The sequence below is a fragment of the Mirounga angustirostris genome, unplaced genomic scaffold (assembly GCF_029215605.1).
Source record: "Mirounga angustirostris isolate CCGP_5_RB_7025 unplaced genomic scaffold, mMirAng1.0.hap1 SCAF_7, whole genome shotgun sequence".
NCBI lineage: Eukaryota > Metazoa > Chordata > Mammalia > Carnivora > Phocidae > Mirounga > Mirounga angustirostris.
In genome coordinates, this window is record NW_026991715.1 from 67074988 (window position 1) to 67090376 (window position 15389).

Below are 15389 nucleotides of genomic sequence, written 5' to 3' on the forward strand. Positions count from 1 at the left end.
TGAGCCCTCCTCACCTCTTGCTGAAAGCTCCTCCCCCATTGTTCTAAGAATCTTTATACAAAGTAAGGCATAAATGACTAATAAATATTTAAAATATCATTCTTTTCATTATGGAGCTTTTCAAATGTACATAAAAGCAGAATGAATAGGATGATAAACCTCCAAGTACCATCATCACCCATCTTCAACAAGTATTCATGTTTGCCAGTTTTGTAAAAAATTATCTTTTCTCAAATCTATTAATAAGGGTTCATATTATTTTAAAGGGAATCTTCCTGTAAACTTAGGCTCCTAACCTAGATCATAACTATGAATGGTTGTATTCTATTTCTATCTGTAAAGAGAATCATGATCCATTCAGAGGAAAAGGGGATATATGAAGCATATCTCCTCTACAGAAAGCAAGAAGTGATTCCTTCCTTTGTTAAAAATACAGGATTTAATTACAAAAGATCTCTGTTTAGCTTTTAAAAAGTGTAGGGCCAGAAATCTCTTTGACACCCAAACAATTTTCAACAAAATTTTGGATAAATCATCATATTTCACATATATTTATGGAAGTTTCTTTTTTCCTCCTTGGTATTTTCACTCTAAAGTGGATGTTTACATAAAGTGGAGGAAGGAAGAGGTATTTCTAGCAGGTTGTTCTTGATCTCCCATTATTCAAACTTTTAAATATAATAGAAGCTTTCCCTGAATGCCAAAGATAATTAAAATATGAGAGTCCTAACGTTACTTCCTCCTTTTAATAATACCTCACTCTGAGAATCAAAAATGCTTTAAACCAGGATAACTGTGTAATGGGAAAAAAGTAAAGACAATAACTAAGTATATGAAAGGATGAAGTTATATTTAGAGGAAAGCAAAAAAAAGGTGGATGACTATTTCACTCCTTATACCAAAATAAATTCCAAGTAAGTTAAAGATTTAAACAACCTAAAATTGGAAACCATAAAAACACAAGAAGATAACTGGAAGAATTTCTAAAATTGGTGCAATAATGAAGGTCTTTTTAACTGTGACACAAATCCTGAAACCATAAAGGAACCCAAGTGGATCGTAGGTCATGTTGAGTTGCAACGGTGACTGGGAAATTAAGTGTTTGCTAAAGGGGAACAGGATTGCTAAAGAGTGGCTTGGAACAGTTGGGATTCATTGCTCAGGCTAGAATCATTGCTATCCTAAACAAAATCAAGATTCAGGTAGCAAGAAAGAAGGTAGGAGGAGGTTCATGGATAAACAACTAACAAGATCTGCCATAATCACGGTGTTCTTTTCCTACAGAATCCATAAATCTTGTCATAGCATTGCCTGATTTTATCTTCTCCTAACATTTTCTTTTAATTAAAGAAGTAAAAATAAATGCTGATATATCAAAAATTAAACAAAAATATAAATTATGAAATATCTTCTGTAACAGAACATAAGACTAATATAAAGTTTTTAAAAATAAGTACTGTTGCTATAACATGGAACAACAGAATAGTCTTAAAGAAAATATTTATCTAGTCTATATAAAATGAAATAAAATGTTAATATTTTATCAACTTATCAAAAAGAAAATATCAAATCAATTTTAAAAATAATAATTACTATAAAGGACAGCAAATTGTTTTAGATGAAAATGAATCACAAATTTTTAGCCCTTTAATAAATGTCAGAACTTTTCTTCATATCAGATGAATGATATAATATAAAGCCTATATAGTTACAGAATATAGAAAAAAATAATAATACATACAACCACATAATCTTCCAAAACTTATTTAATTAGGTAAATCTATTCCTGTAATGTTATGATAATTGGTTTAGTAGAACATTTAAAAAAGCTGAACATACTATATCATCTAAGAATGAAGATTATATAAAGCAGCATATTGTCCATGATCTCAGTCAGAAAGCTCAGGAAATAAGATCATCAATACATAATGCATTTAAGAAACTTCAGGCCAAAATCATCTCATGCCTTGGTGAATGCCAAGTCTTAGAAGACTGAGTATTTTACTTGAGTAAAACACAATTTTAAATAAATCAAGCTATATGCATAGGTCATAAATTTTTAACTGACCAGGAAAATAACATGGCACTGTATTTTTTAACCTACTATATTTGTTTTGGTTTTTCTAATAATAAAAAAATCCTTGATATGTTTTTCTAGTTGGTTCAAACATTTCCAAAGTATAGAAATTTAATGGATATCCTTTTTATTAGCCAAGACATAAAAAAATATTTACACTAAATAACAAAGTACAGATTCAGAAACCCTCATCAGCTTTAAGATTTGTTAATAAGGCAAATGAGGAATGGCAAAACTGAAAATAGAAAATCAATTCAAATACCTCAGTCCAAGAGAACAGATTCCCCATCCCAAACAAAAACCTAATTATCTATGCTATCTATCGTGACTGTTCAAATTCTGTCTATAAATTAATGCATTTTGACCTACCTATGGCTGTGCAGACAGTGTATCTAGATAATTCAAATTTTAAAGCCTTTTTGTTCTTCAATAATCTTCATGATCTTATGGAAGATAGTTTTGGTTATTTCCAAATGGTAGCAAAAGCTAATTTATAATTCAGATTCTAGGCTATATAAACTTGTAGCATTCTTCGATCTATTAGCATAATCCTAAATCACCATTACTTTTCACTGTATTTGATTTTGTTAGAGACCTTGCCTTTATTAGTCAACTTTGCTTCAGTAACAAATGATCCCAGAAGTGTGTTACTTAAAATAACAATGACTTATTCCTTGCTCACATTTCATGTTTATCAACAAGTTTGCCTATGGTTTTGCTCCAGTATATCTTCTTATTCTGGGACCTTGACTGAAGGAATAGTTTTTGCATAGCACATTCCTTCCTCTCTTCCTTCTTTCCTTCCTTCCTTCCTTCCTTCCTTCCTTCCTTCCTTCCTTCCTTCCTTCCTTCCTTCCTTCCTTCCTTTGAGAGAGAGAGAGAGAGAGTGCAAGCACACATGTGAGCCTGGTGGGGGGTAGGGTGGGCGAGGAGCAGGGGGTGAGGGAGAGGGACAAGCAGACTCTGCACTGAGCACAGAGCCCAATGAAGGGATCAATCCCAGAACCCTGAGATCACGACCTGAACTGAAACCAAGAGTTGGACACCCAACCGACTGAGCCTCCCAGGCACCCCTACAACATTCTATTCTAATGGCAATGGGAAAGAGAAAATTATTGGCAGAAATATCCAGTGGTGTAAGTCATTTCTGTTTATGTATCATTGGCCAAAGCAAATCACATGGCCAAACCTGACAATGCAGCTAGAAAGTATACTCCATTGACAGGTAGGCACTATAAGTCACATGGTAATATGTGGGTACATATAATCTTCTTACAGATAAGCAGAGAGCAACTCGTGATGAGTACAATCTACCAGTGCTATCTTAGACTTAATATATTACAGTCAATAAAAAAGCAAAAAACCAAAAAACCTCTGTCTTCTTTGCTTCTCACATCCAGTCAGTTACAAATTCCTTTCAATTCCTAACCCCAGTTGACTCTGAGTATGGTTTGATTGGAAGTCAATTTGAGAAGGACCTGTGATTCAAGTTAAGTTAGATAATACTAAAAGGGAACATGGTTGCTTTAAATGGGCTCCAATAAAAAGCTTAATAAAAATTATGTCTTAGTCTACTGAAAGAACTTACAGATGTGATCATGGATTCCCTGATAAATTGGATGTGTTATTGTAATAATTACAAGAGAAACCAGAAGGTAGATGTTGGATACATGTTCTGACTAGAAGAGTACTGTGATACAGTGTGACTTTGGCAAGTAGTTTAAACTTTTAGAAACTTTGGTTTTCTTATTTACTGAATGGAAATAGTAATATCTAGTCCATAATGTCACAGGATTAAATGAGATGAGATGACATATAACACAGAATAGAATTTTAAATGTTAACTCTTTCATCTATAAAAAAATTGTTTTTACAGACATGCTGAATACACCAGTGCCTAACAAAACTTTAGAAAACATTATTAACCAGTTGTTTTGACTGTGGAATGAGAGACAATGATTAGTTATGATCATCAAGAAGAATTTCATAACAAGACATACCAAGCTCTCCTTTATTTTATTTTTTATAAAGTCGTTAAATTGATAGAAAAAAATGCTATAGACATTCTTTTTGAAATTATCAAGGCATTTTTCAAAATCACTTATAAGACACATAGGAATAAGATAAATGTAGGCTAAGAGGATTTTTTGCTTGTTTAGCAAATATACCTAAATAGTATTAAATAATGGATTCATGTCCACATAGAGGGGTTACTAGTTTTGTACTTGTTCTGTTCATTGTATTACTGATTTAGATTTGAGTGATAATATATATGACTTGCTTTTCACATAATCAGGCAATGAATCAGTCTCCAGAGAAACAGAAACAATAGGAGATAGATAGATAGATAGCTATAGATAGATAGATAGACCTCTCTATCTATAATCTATCTATAGATAGATAGACCTCTCTATCTATAATCTATCTACAGATATCTATCTCTCTCTATACAGATAGACATATAGATATAGATATAAGTACATATCTCATGAGAGAGAGATTTTTATTTTAAGGAATTTGCTTATACAGTTGTAGAGCTGGCAAATTTGAAATCTCAGGCCAGCAAACTGGAAACTTTGTAGGAGTTGACACTACAATCTCGAGGCAAAATGTCTTCTCCCAGGAAATGTCAGTTTATGTTCTTAAAGCCTTCAACTGATTGGATGAGGACCAGGCACCTTATTGATGGTAATCCCCTTTACTTATAGTTAACTATTAACCACATCTTCAGAATACCTTCACAGGCACACCTAGATAGTATTTGATTAAATAACTGGCTAGTATAGACTAGCCAAGCTGATACATAATATTAACCATCACAGATACCAAAAAGGTGGAAGAAATAGTCAATATATTGTATTACATAATGTGGATTTTTAAAAAAAATCTTGAAAGCTTGAAATATTAAACCCAAACTTAAAGAATGCACCAGATTCAATACTGAGTTGTATGAATATAGCAGGGGGGGAGACTTGACGAATAATCATAGGGAAATATTTCAATGATAATTGTTGTAAATGCAATGTTTTTCAAAAGCAGGATATGAATTTCCAAAAATTCTAGCTCCTCCCTTCTTCCTTCTTTTTTATCTGTTCTTCTTTCCTTCCACAGAGATTTATTGAGCACTTACCATGTGGCAGATACTGCCCTAGGCAAGTGGAATATAGCAGTTAATATAGGCAGAAATCCTGTCCTCATGAAGCTTATAATCTATTTGTGGAGGTAGACAATAAACAAGTAAACAAACAAAAATATGCCATAACTTCAGGCACTAAAAAGCACTAAGAAAAATCAAACAGTGTAAGTGGAAGGTTTTTGTGGTTGGAGTGGTCAGTGAAGAACTTTATGAGGACATGATATTTGAGCAGTCTTCAATGAAGGGAAGAAGTAAACCAGGCAAAAGTCCACTGAAGAGTATTTCATACAGAGGGTATAATAAGTCTAAAGGCTCTGAGATAGAGGGATTCTTGGTATATTCAGGAAACAGGCAGACATTCAGTGTAACCAGACAATAGTTGAGAGGTGGAGGTGTGTGGTAGGGTCTGAGGTTTAAGAGAGGCAGAGGCCAAGTCATGTAAGGCCTTATAGATCATGGGAAGAATTTTGCATATTATTATGTGTGATGGGAGGATTTTAAAAAGGAATGTGAAGTGATTTGATTTGCATTTTAAAAAGGTCATTCTGGCTAATGTGTGTAGAATAAACAAGAGGAGGAAAAGTGGAAGCTGGAAGACTGCTATACAGTTCTATTATAGAAGTTGAGGTAAGAGATGGTGGCTTAGACTGGGGTGGTCGCAATTAAGATTGAAAGCAATGAAATATAGGATATATTTTGAAGGCAGAGCTGAGAGGATGCACTGATAAATTAAATGTGAGATGTGACAGAAAGAGGAATTGATGTTATCTAGGTATCTGGCCACTAAGGGAATGGTTGATACCATTTACTACATGTGGATTCTGGGGGAAGAAGTTTTGTGTGTAGTAAATTCAAGACTTTTTTTGTTGAAGATAAGATATTCAGATGGAGATGCCAAGGGACAGTTGGGGCTAAGAGGAGAGGCTAGGGTTGGAGATAATAATTTTGGAGTCATCTGCATATATATGGTATTCAAAGTCATGAATCTGGATGAAATTATCTAGAAAGAGCAGTAGATAGGGAAGAAAGCCAAGGATACTTCCAACATTTAGAATTTAGGAAAATGGCTTGGAGGACTTATTAGTTATCTTCAAGTATTTTAAGGGCTCTGTGTTTAACATAAATATAGAAACATGAACTAGGACCAGTGTGAGGACGTCACCAGGAGCACATTTCTGCTCAATAAAGGGAACCACTTTCTAACACAGTTAATGCCGTATCTTATGAACATCAAATCACTGAAAATATTCACATTTTACCAAGTGACAGACTTCTCTAGAAAGACCTTTTGTATTGGGTAGGACTTATACTAGATGAACTCCAATGTCCCTTTCAAGATCTAAGACTTAATTTAATGTTCATCCTTAGATTTTTGTTACCATGATGGTCTTCCTTATTCAGCTATCTTCAGCAGCTGCCTATTTGCCTGAAGATGAAATCTAAATGCCTCTGATTAGCTTTTTAAAACTTCCATAACTTTGCCCTAACTTACAACTTAACCTTCATCTTGCTTTCTGGTTATGAATTCACCTCTCTAGTAAGGATGGCTACTTCCTTTTTTACCACAGAAAAAATGTTCGTCTTGTCTTCCCACCTTTCCTTATCTCCTTGCCTGGGAGATCCAGTCCCTCTTTTACTACTAAAGGAGATAAAGTTAAATAGAAGCTCAAAAAAAAAAAAAAAGAAAAGAAAAGCTATGACCTTTTTTCTAGGGCACAAACTATTTGACTCTTCTGAACTACCATTGCAGTACTATAACATGTTAACAATTATATATTGAATGTATGTAATGTTAGTATATGTTAACAATTATATATTGAATTTTACATTGTAATATATTATTATGTTACTATTTCATAAGTGCATATCTCATTCTCTCAACAAGACTTATCTATTGTAGTGGATACAATTTATTGAGCTCCTATTTTGTTCCATTATCTTGGTATCTCAAATCCTCATAAAAACCTCCTAAAGGTGGGTTTAAAAGCTGTCAGTACCCCACCCATGTTCCTTTGTCATTCCTATGTCACCCATTCTAGTGCAAGGTCAGGGAATCTACCTGATGACTAGGAATTCTCTCACCTGTGAGCATGGGACATCTCAGAAGTGTAGGGGTTAAAGAATCTCCGAGCAGTCTTCACCCCAGATGGAAGGGAGTTGGAGAATAAGTGCTCCTAGCTTCTTGGGATCACCTTCCAAATAACTTACAATCCAAATCTAATACTGGATCTGCTTCTGGACGAATCCAACCTAAGTCAACAGATATTGCTATCTATACATATAATAGATGCAAAAGTTGAGACTCAGAGAAGTTAAGTAACTTGACCAAGGTTATAGAGCTAGCAGTGGCAGAGGAGGGATTTAAATCCAGTCTATCTGTCCCAGCATCCCAGCTTTAGGGCTGATACACTGTCTGCATTATTATACCGTAACACTCTGTAAACACTCAACAAAGACTCTGTTGAATCACTGTAAAACCATAAAGATTCCAAGTCATTTAGTTTTTCTTTCCCTAATATAATTTATTTTAGTATTAGATGCTGCATTTATTTATGTGGCTAGTTGATGAAACATCTGCCTCTCTCCAAACTGTATGCTCCATGATGGGACGCTTGGGTGGCTCAGTCAGTTAAGTGGCTGCCTTTGGCCCAGGTCATGATCCCAGGATCCTGGGAGCAAGTCCCACATCAGGCTCCTTGCTCAGCAGGGAGACTGCTTCTCCCTCTCTCTCCCTCTGCTTGTGCTCTCTCTGTCAAATAAATAAAATCTTAAAAATACATAAATAAATAAAATTAAAAAAATAAAAACAAACTGTATGCTCCATGAAAGCAAAGACCATGCCTATTTTGGCTCATCGCTGTTTCCCTGGCACTTAATAAATATTTGTAAGTGGAAGCAAGGTAGTGGAAGCCACAAATAAGCAGGAATTATGAGATAGAGAGGCATGAAGAGAGGTGGTTGATACGGGAAGTATAATCAGAATCAGTAGAAGCAGTACTATGTTCGGCAGAGAAACAATACAGCAGTGACAGTGACTGAGCACTTGAGTCATGGGAATGATGCTGCCACTGAAGGAGATAATAACATGGTCCCCATTCTTCAGGCATTACCACAAGCATTCCTGTTAGTTCCCTAGAGCTGCTTCTGGGTCCTGAACAATGAAGATATTACAGTTCCCTATGAGGCTAGACATTTTATTGTGGGACAGTTTTTTTGTCCTACCATACTTCCCCAGGCATCCTTATAATAAACCTCCATTACTTGAGGTGAATTGACCACACCTTTGGAACTCAAAAGCTTACAGATCTGTTAACTGAGAATAATAGTATTGTCAAACTTTTTCAGAGTTGTGAAAAAGATAATGCATGAGAAAGCACTTGGACAACTTTAAAATTTTCTATAAATACAAGGCATGAATATTGAACCACTTTTAATAAAGTAAAACATAGTTGGGGTGCCTAGGTGGCTCAGTCAGTTAAGTGTCTGCCTTCGACTCAGGTCATGATCTTGGGGTCCTGGGATCGAGCCCTGCATCTGGCTCCCTGCTCAGCGGGAAGTCTACGTCTCCCTCTCCCTCTTCTTCTCCTTCTGCCTGCTGCTTCACCTGCTTGTGCTGTCTATCAAATAAATAAAATCTTAAAGAAAAAAAAAGTAAAACATACTATCACATTATTTCTTCAAAAATGCTATTTTAATATTCATAGTAGTTTTTTCTTAATTTTTTCCATTGGTTATCAATAAGCTATTTTATGTCCAATGCATAATCACCTTTGCTTCTATTCTATAATCTAGATCAAAACACATGTTTAAAAAAAGACAGGAAATATGTTTGATATCAAGCAATAAATGGAGAATCTTAGAAAACCACTCCCTCTGGTTAGCATTGCTCCAGGGATAATACACATTACTGGGAAATGATGAGTTCTTGTTCCAGCTATACCATGATTAATACTGAAGAAGCCTCTTAGCCAGTTGTGCTAAATAAAGTTAGTAGGTCATAGAGTAGGATAAATTAAATATAAAATGGCTTACGTGTAACAAATAACATTCCAGAATACCTTTATTTAACAGAAATAAAGTTCTTCATCACAGAGGTTTTCAAACCCTGGGATAGTAGGTACTGTCCTTGCCAACTCCATACCCCTTTGACACTCACCTTTTCTGTGCATGTAATGGCCTTTCACTGCAAACACTAGTTAACTCTCTACTTGAGGGCTTTCTCTAGCCCTGGGAGACAATTAGCTTGGATAGAGAGCAGGGCAGAGGGGTTGGAAAGGAGATACTCTTAGGAGTAGCCCTCAATCAATGACAAATGGGAGCTGATGAGTTGAAAACCAGTTTCTTTGTCCCTCAGGTGTGACAACTCTCGGGTGCATTCTGTGTTGTGTCCCAAGGCTCCCTAGTGGGATTGAGCCCCAGTTGCTCACAGCAGTACCCTCATTAACACATCTTGTATTAGCTTCCTTCCCTTCCCTACTCTCTTTCTGAAATTTCCTGTGATCACCTCCCAAATAAATGACTTACCACTCAAGTCTTATTCAGAGTCTGCTTCTGGAGAAGCCCAGACTAAGATACCTTGTCAGCAAACCAATGCCAATTTTTAATAAATCTGTGGGAAAATGAAAAAGGACACAATATTTGATGCACTTTTCATGAAGTTGAATTTATGTAATCAAAAGACTTTTTATTGAAATTAATTCCTTCCCCCTTTTTTTCTCTTTCCCTACCCCTCCTTTCCTTTTGCCTGGAAATGTCCTTTCCTTTTATGAAATAGAGTGGTAGGAAATAGTAGTTAATAACAACAACAAAACCAAAAGTCAGCAACTTCGTAACAATTTAATAGTCTCTCAATTTTTGTTGAAGCTTTAGTAATCCGTAAAATTCAGAAATCTGGAAATCACTGCTATCCTATGTGTTATATTTCATTGTTATCTTAACAACTAGATAAAGAATGAAGAGAAAGTTAAAAAATAAAAAAGTGTTGTGTTAACAGGTGAAGTTGAAAATCTCTTCAAAGGAACATGAATTGAGAAATAATTATAGTTAGAAATATCTAAGAAAGGTCATTATAGTTTTGTAATGTTACATTACTCACAACTTCTGATGTATTTAAAATTCTCACCTTATTTTATCTATAATTAACTCAAGGCCACATTTAAGCCTTTCATTGTGTAGTTATTTTAAAGACTATTAAAGAAGACTGTATTTGATGTGCTAACTGAATTTAGAAATAGAGGGGTTACCAGTAGATTTTCACATAGACCTAAGGATGCAACCTGAATTAGAGATTTTGCAGAACTTCTAAAGTGAAGAGGCCAAAGATTAGTTGGATCCCGTGATTGTGCTTCAGGTGGTAAAATGTGGCTGACACAGGCAAAGTATAGGGGTATAACGATGAAGAACACATGGACCAGAGTCTTGCTCATCCTGACTCTCCCATTTCCCTTGCCCTGAAACCATTCCATTTCCTTTTTTCTTTTACTTCTCTCACAGAGCACCATCATGTGAAGGAACCAAGGTATAGTCAGGAAATAGAAATGTTTTTGATCAGGGCGCCTGGGTGGCTCAGTTGGTTAAGCGACTGCCTTCGGCTCAGGTCATGATCCTGGAGTCCCAGGATCGAGTTCCGCATCGGGCTCCCTGCTCGGCGGGGAGTCTGCTTCTCCCTCTGACCCTCCTCCCTCTCATGCTCTCTGTCTCTCATTTTCTCTGTCTCAAAAAAAAAAAAAAAAAAAAAAAATCTTTAAAAAAAATTAAAAAAAAAAAAGAAATGTTTTTGATCAGAGGAAAATGATAGGCAAAGAAAAAAAGGATTAGAAATAATGAAGGCAGAGAATTTCTGATAAAGAATAATGAAAAATCAACAAAATAAAGATAGAATAAGAATAAACTAATAAAAAATAAAGACATTTGTCAACTCTTCTTTCAAGAGAAAAAATATTTAGAACCAACTGCTCTAAGCTCCTTTAGCCATCAGAAGAGGGCTCTGATAATTTCCTTTGAAGTTTATTTTACAGCCTTAGAGATAATACTATTACTTAATTTCTTCACAGTGTTTATAATTTTCATAAATCTTATTTAGTTATTATACCACATACTGTAATCTCTGCAGAGCTATTTACTTTTTCATTAAAATAATTTCCTTTAACCTGTATCTCCTCAATGTTATTTTCTTAAAACATCTCCCTAATAAGGAAATGTGTGCTCTTGAGGACTTTAAGATGAGGTTAGCAAATGCAGTAGGAATATTAGGGGTTAGGAGTAAAAGCTTCTTTTCAAGATTTTTTGGGTCACTGAAACCTTTTGATATTATTTAGATGAATTTGGAAGACTATTTGTATAGCTGAGTATGTACTAGGGCATGAGACACAATTTGGGATTCTTCAAACACAGCTGTAAGCTCTTTATCACTTCTTGCTTAGTTTTCCCCTCAGAAACAACGCATATATTTGTTCTAAGCCCCTTGAGGTTCTTTAAAATTGTATTACTGCCTAGAATTACCTTTTCACACACTGAGGTATCAAAACTGAAAAAATATGTTGGAATGTATTACATTCATACTTAAGTTGTCAATAAAATCAGAATGAGCCAAATTAATTTTTTTAAATTAAAAATGTTCAGATTCTTTTCACCCATAAGTCTTTGCCCAGCACTTTTGATGATTTGTTTTTCATTAAATACTGTATTTAATTCAATATCTGGATAAATTTTCTTTTCTTTTCTTTTAGATATTTTATTTATTTATTTGACAGAGAGAGAGAGATAGCGAGAGCAGGAACACAAGCAGGGGGAGTGGGAGAGGGGGAAGCAGTCTTCCCGCTGAGCAGGGAGCCCGATGCAGGACTGGATCCCAGGATCATGACCTGAGCTGAAGGCAGACGCTTAACAACTGAGCCACCCAGGTGCCCCTAGATAAATTTTCTAAAGTCATAGATATCAAAGATTGTTTTACTCAAGGTAAAGGCTATTTTGAATTTTCCTTTTTTTTGTATATTGTTCTGTTTTTCAGTACCTCCTTGTTTAATATTATCTGTGAATTTAATTAACAGACTGTTTACTTCCCTTTGTTAACTGATGTTACATAACACCACATCTAACATCAATTTCTGCAGAATCTCTGTAATGCCTCTCTCCACATAGATTTTTCATAGTTTTTTTTTTTTTAACTGTTTTTCAGTTTTTGACTCATGAAACTTTAAGGAGTTTGACTCATGAAAGTTCAAGGAGTCAGGAAATATAGGGCTTGGAAGAAGAGAAAAAGAAACAGTTTCTTTTTGAAACTAGCAGGAGAAAAGAGAACATGAGACTATAAATGAGAGAAGGACAGAAGGTCGAGGTGAGTAAAAAAGAAAAAAAGGCAACAGACAAAAAACGAGGTATAAACATATAACCCTTTAAAAAAATAAAATGTCACTAAGAGAGAAGACTGACTTGAGATTCAGGAAGCACACAAGGAATAGTAAAGATCAAAGCCTAGATCTGTCCGATAAAAGCAGTATATATTTGGAAGTACCTTATGAAAAATAAGTGGTAATCTCTTTAGATAAAAAGGACAGTACAACTCTAAGATTGAATATATGGTAAGATATTGGTATTAGGGGGGTGCCTGGGTGGCTCAGTTATTGGGTATCTGCCTTTGGCTCAGGTCTTGATCCCAGTGTCCTGAGATCTAGTGTCCTGGAATCGAGCCCCGCATTGGGCTCCCTGCTCAGCAGGGAGCCTCCTTCTCCTTCTCCCACTCCCCCTGCTTGTGTTCCCTCTCTTACTATCTCTCTCTCTGTCAAATAAACGAATAAAATCTTAAAAAAAAAAGATATTGGTATTAGGTTGATATATGGACAGACATAGTAGGTTTTTTTCGTACTAGTTGAGCAATTGATGTCCAAAGACATGAGCTGATCTAATCCAGAATTTGCTAAAAGAATGGAGACCTGTTCAAAGCCATTGGCACGGATGCCTAGCACTGGGCTAGGCAGTAGGATAGACCACATGTTGTATTTGCAGTGTAGGTTTGTAGATACATACACCTAAAAGGAACTAGAAAACAATATAATTCAGTACATAATTGGTGTTGAACTGCATTAAATATTGGCCTTTATTTGCTAAAGAATTTTCAAGAGGGGAAAGAAGGCAATTCTGCAAATTAGGAAGCATAGAGAAGATGTGTGAGCACTCAGAGATCAGTGATAAGAGTTGGTGATAACCTGCCAGGCCAGTGTCCTACATTCAAGGCTGATGATGGTAAATTGGGGTGGGAGGGTTGGGAGGACTGGGATGCTAATGCACTGTGGTTTTCAACCACAGGCTACAAGAAAATTTTTGGGAGTGGGTGGAATAAGTACTTTGAAGTTCTCTTCTGATTTTGAGTTTAAAAGAAAAACTGTTCCAGGGAGGCAACTGTAAGAAGTAGGACTGCATTATTCTCTTAATATTATTAAATATGATGAAATTACTTCATTATGTATTTTCTCATTTCCCAACCTCTTTTCTAGAATAGTACAGGGCTTAGCAACACAATACTTCTATCCACCTACCTAATGAATGGCATTGAGTTGGTTTTCTCATCTATTCTTCTTTCAGAACCATTTTAGATACTGCATACCTCCTTCTTGATTAGCATACTATAGTACAGTGGTTCTTAAATGTGTAAACTTGGAGGGACTATTAAAACAGATTCCAGTGATTTCTGATTCAGAGGGTCTGGGATGGGGCCAAGAATTTGCACTTCTAACAGTTCCTAGGATAACACTGGTCTAAGACCACTCTTGTGACTAATCCATCTTTGCTCTCTCAAGTGGTACACTGAGTAAGAGGTAAGCACAATGAAGGAGTCCTCAGGATTCATCAAGTTTGTCACTGATTTGGCAGATAGGTTTGTGCAAACTTCTAAAGAAAAGGAAAATATTTTGTGTGCACCTCGCCACTTCTTTCAGTGGTCTTTTTTTTGTTTTCCCTATTCTCTATTAATAGAGTTCCTACTCATCCCCATGTGCTCCTCTGTTGGTTTGATCATCTTTAGCAGAAAAAACATTGATCTCAAAAGACCAATACTTAAAGGTATTCAACGTGGATTCCTCCTGGGAGAATTTAAAAGAACAATGCATGAATGCAAAGGGCAAATTGCCCATACTGTAATTTCAAACAATGGGAATGATTCCTCCACCTACATGAATGCACACAATAGTTATATTCTAGCATGAAAGACAAAACAAAACCCATCTCTCTGGCTATATTTAGTGTGAGATTGCGGTTTATTGATAATTTTTGAAATTATGCACAATTGTATCTGGCACTTTGGAACCTTGACATTTGCCTTGTTCAAGGTTCTCTATGCTTCACATAAGCACCCTGGAACATGACCCGCCTTCTGCACACAAATGAGCGTTGTTTGTGGCACCCCTCCTCTACGCCCCTCATTAGTACCCAACGACTTGCGATGACAGTGGTAACTGTGTGTGTTGGGTGGGGGAGAGACAGGACAGGGGGGAGAGACGGTGATGTGAGTGAAGAAAACAAAATGTCTATACTCTTAGAAATCCGACTTTACAACCACTATTTCTACCAAAATTCTTAGCCCTCCCCGTAAGGCTCCCCTGTCTATTTTGTTTACTTCTCTTGAGTTTCAGAACGTCATTTTTTTTTTTTTTTTAGTACGGAATAGTCCTATAGTGATTGCTAGTAGGCAACGAAAATAAAAAAATTAATAGTACTGCCTCGAACTTCGAAGCAATCTCCCTACCCCTGGGCCTTGGCCGCTGACTAAAGGTGTTTTTTCTACCAGTCAGGGAGCAGGGAACTGGCTTCGCGGCATCTTCCTTTCCCTTTTCCTCTCCACCCCTCGGGTCCCTCTCGTCTCTCCTGTTTTCAGTGCCGAGCGGCCGCGTGCTCGGGTACCCACTCCTCCCCTCAGCCCGTCAAACAAAACCCAGGGAGGCAGGCGCGCGCCATCGCCAGCGACACCGACCAGAGAAACGGCGACGCCACCACACGCTCCGACCGGACCGAAACACTGAGCGCGGCCGCGCACAGCGCGCCCCCGCCGCTTCCTTCCCTCGCGACTCTTCCTTTTCCTCCCTCCAGGCCCAGCGCCCTCACCCGCGGGCCGCGCCTGCGCAGAAGTTGCCCTCGCCCTCCTCCCCCGCCCTTCCTTTCCTCGGCTCCTCCTCTGGTGCCCCG

The 15389-nt window shown here is 36.6% G+C and overlaps 1 long non-coding RNA gene across 1 annotated transcript in view; it reads right to left on the bottom strand.

Annotated features, from left to right (window-relative positions):
• The window catches only part of LOC123859742 (uncharacterized), an 84049-nt gene extending 68710 nt beyond the window's left edge, over nucleotides 1-15339 (bottom strand). Inside the window, exons 1-2 of the long non-coding RNA XR_010413122.1 lie at nucleotides 15178-15339; nucleotides 9738-9822 (exon numbers count right to left, since the gene is read on the bottom strand). This is a non-coding gene — a long non-coding RNA (uncharacterized LOC123859742). The remainder of the gene's footprint in view (nucleotides 1-9737; nucleotides 9823-15177) is intronic.
• Nucleotides 15340-15389: the final 50 nt, after the last annotated feature.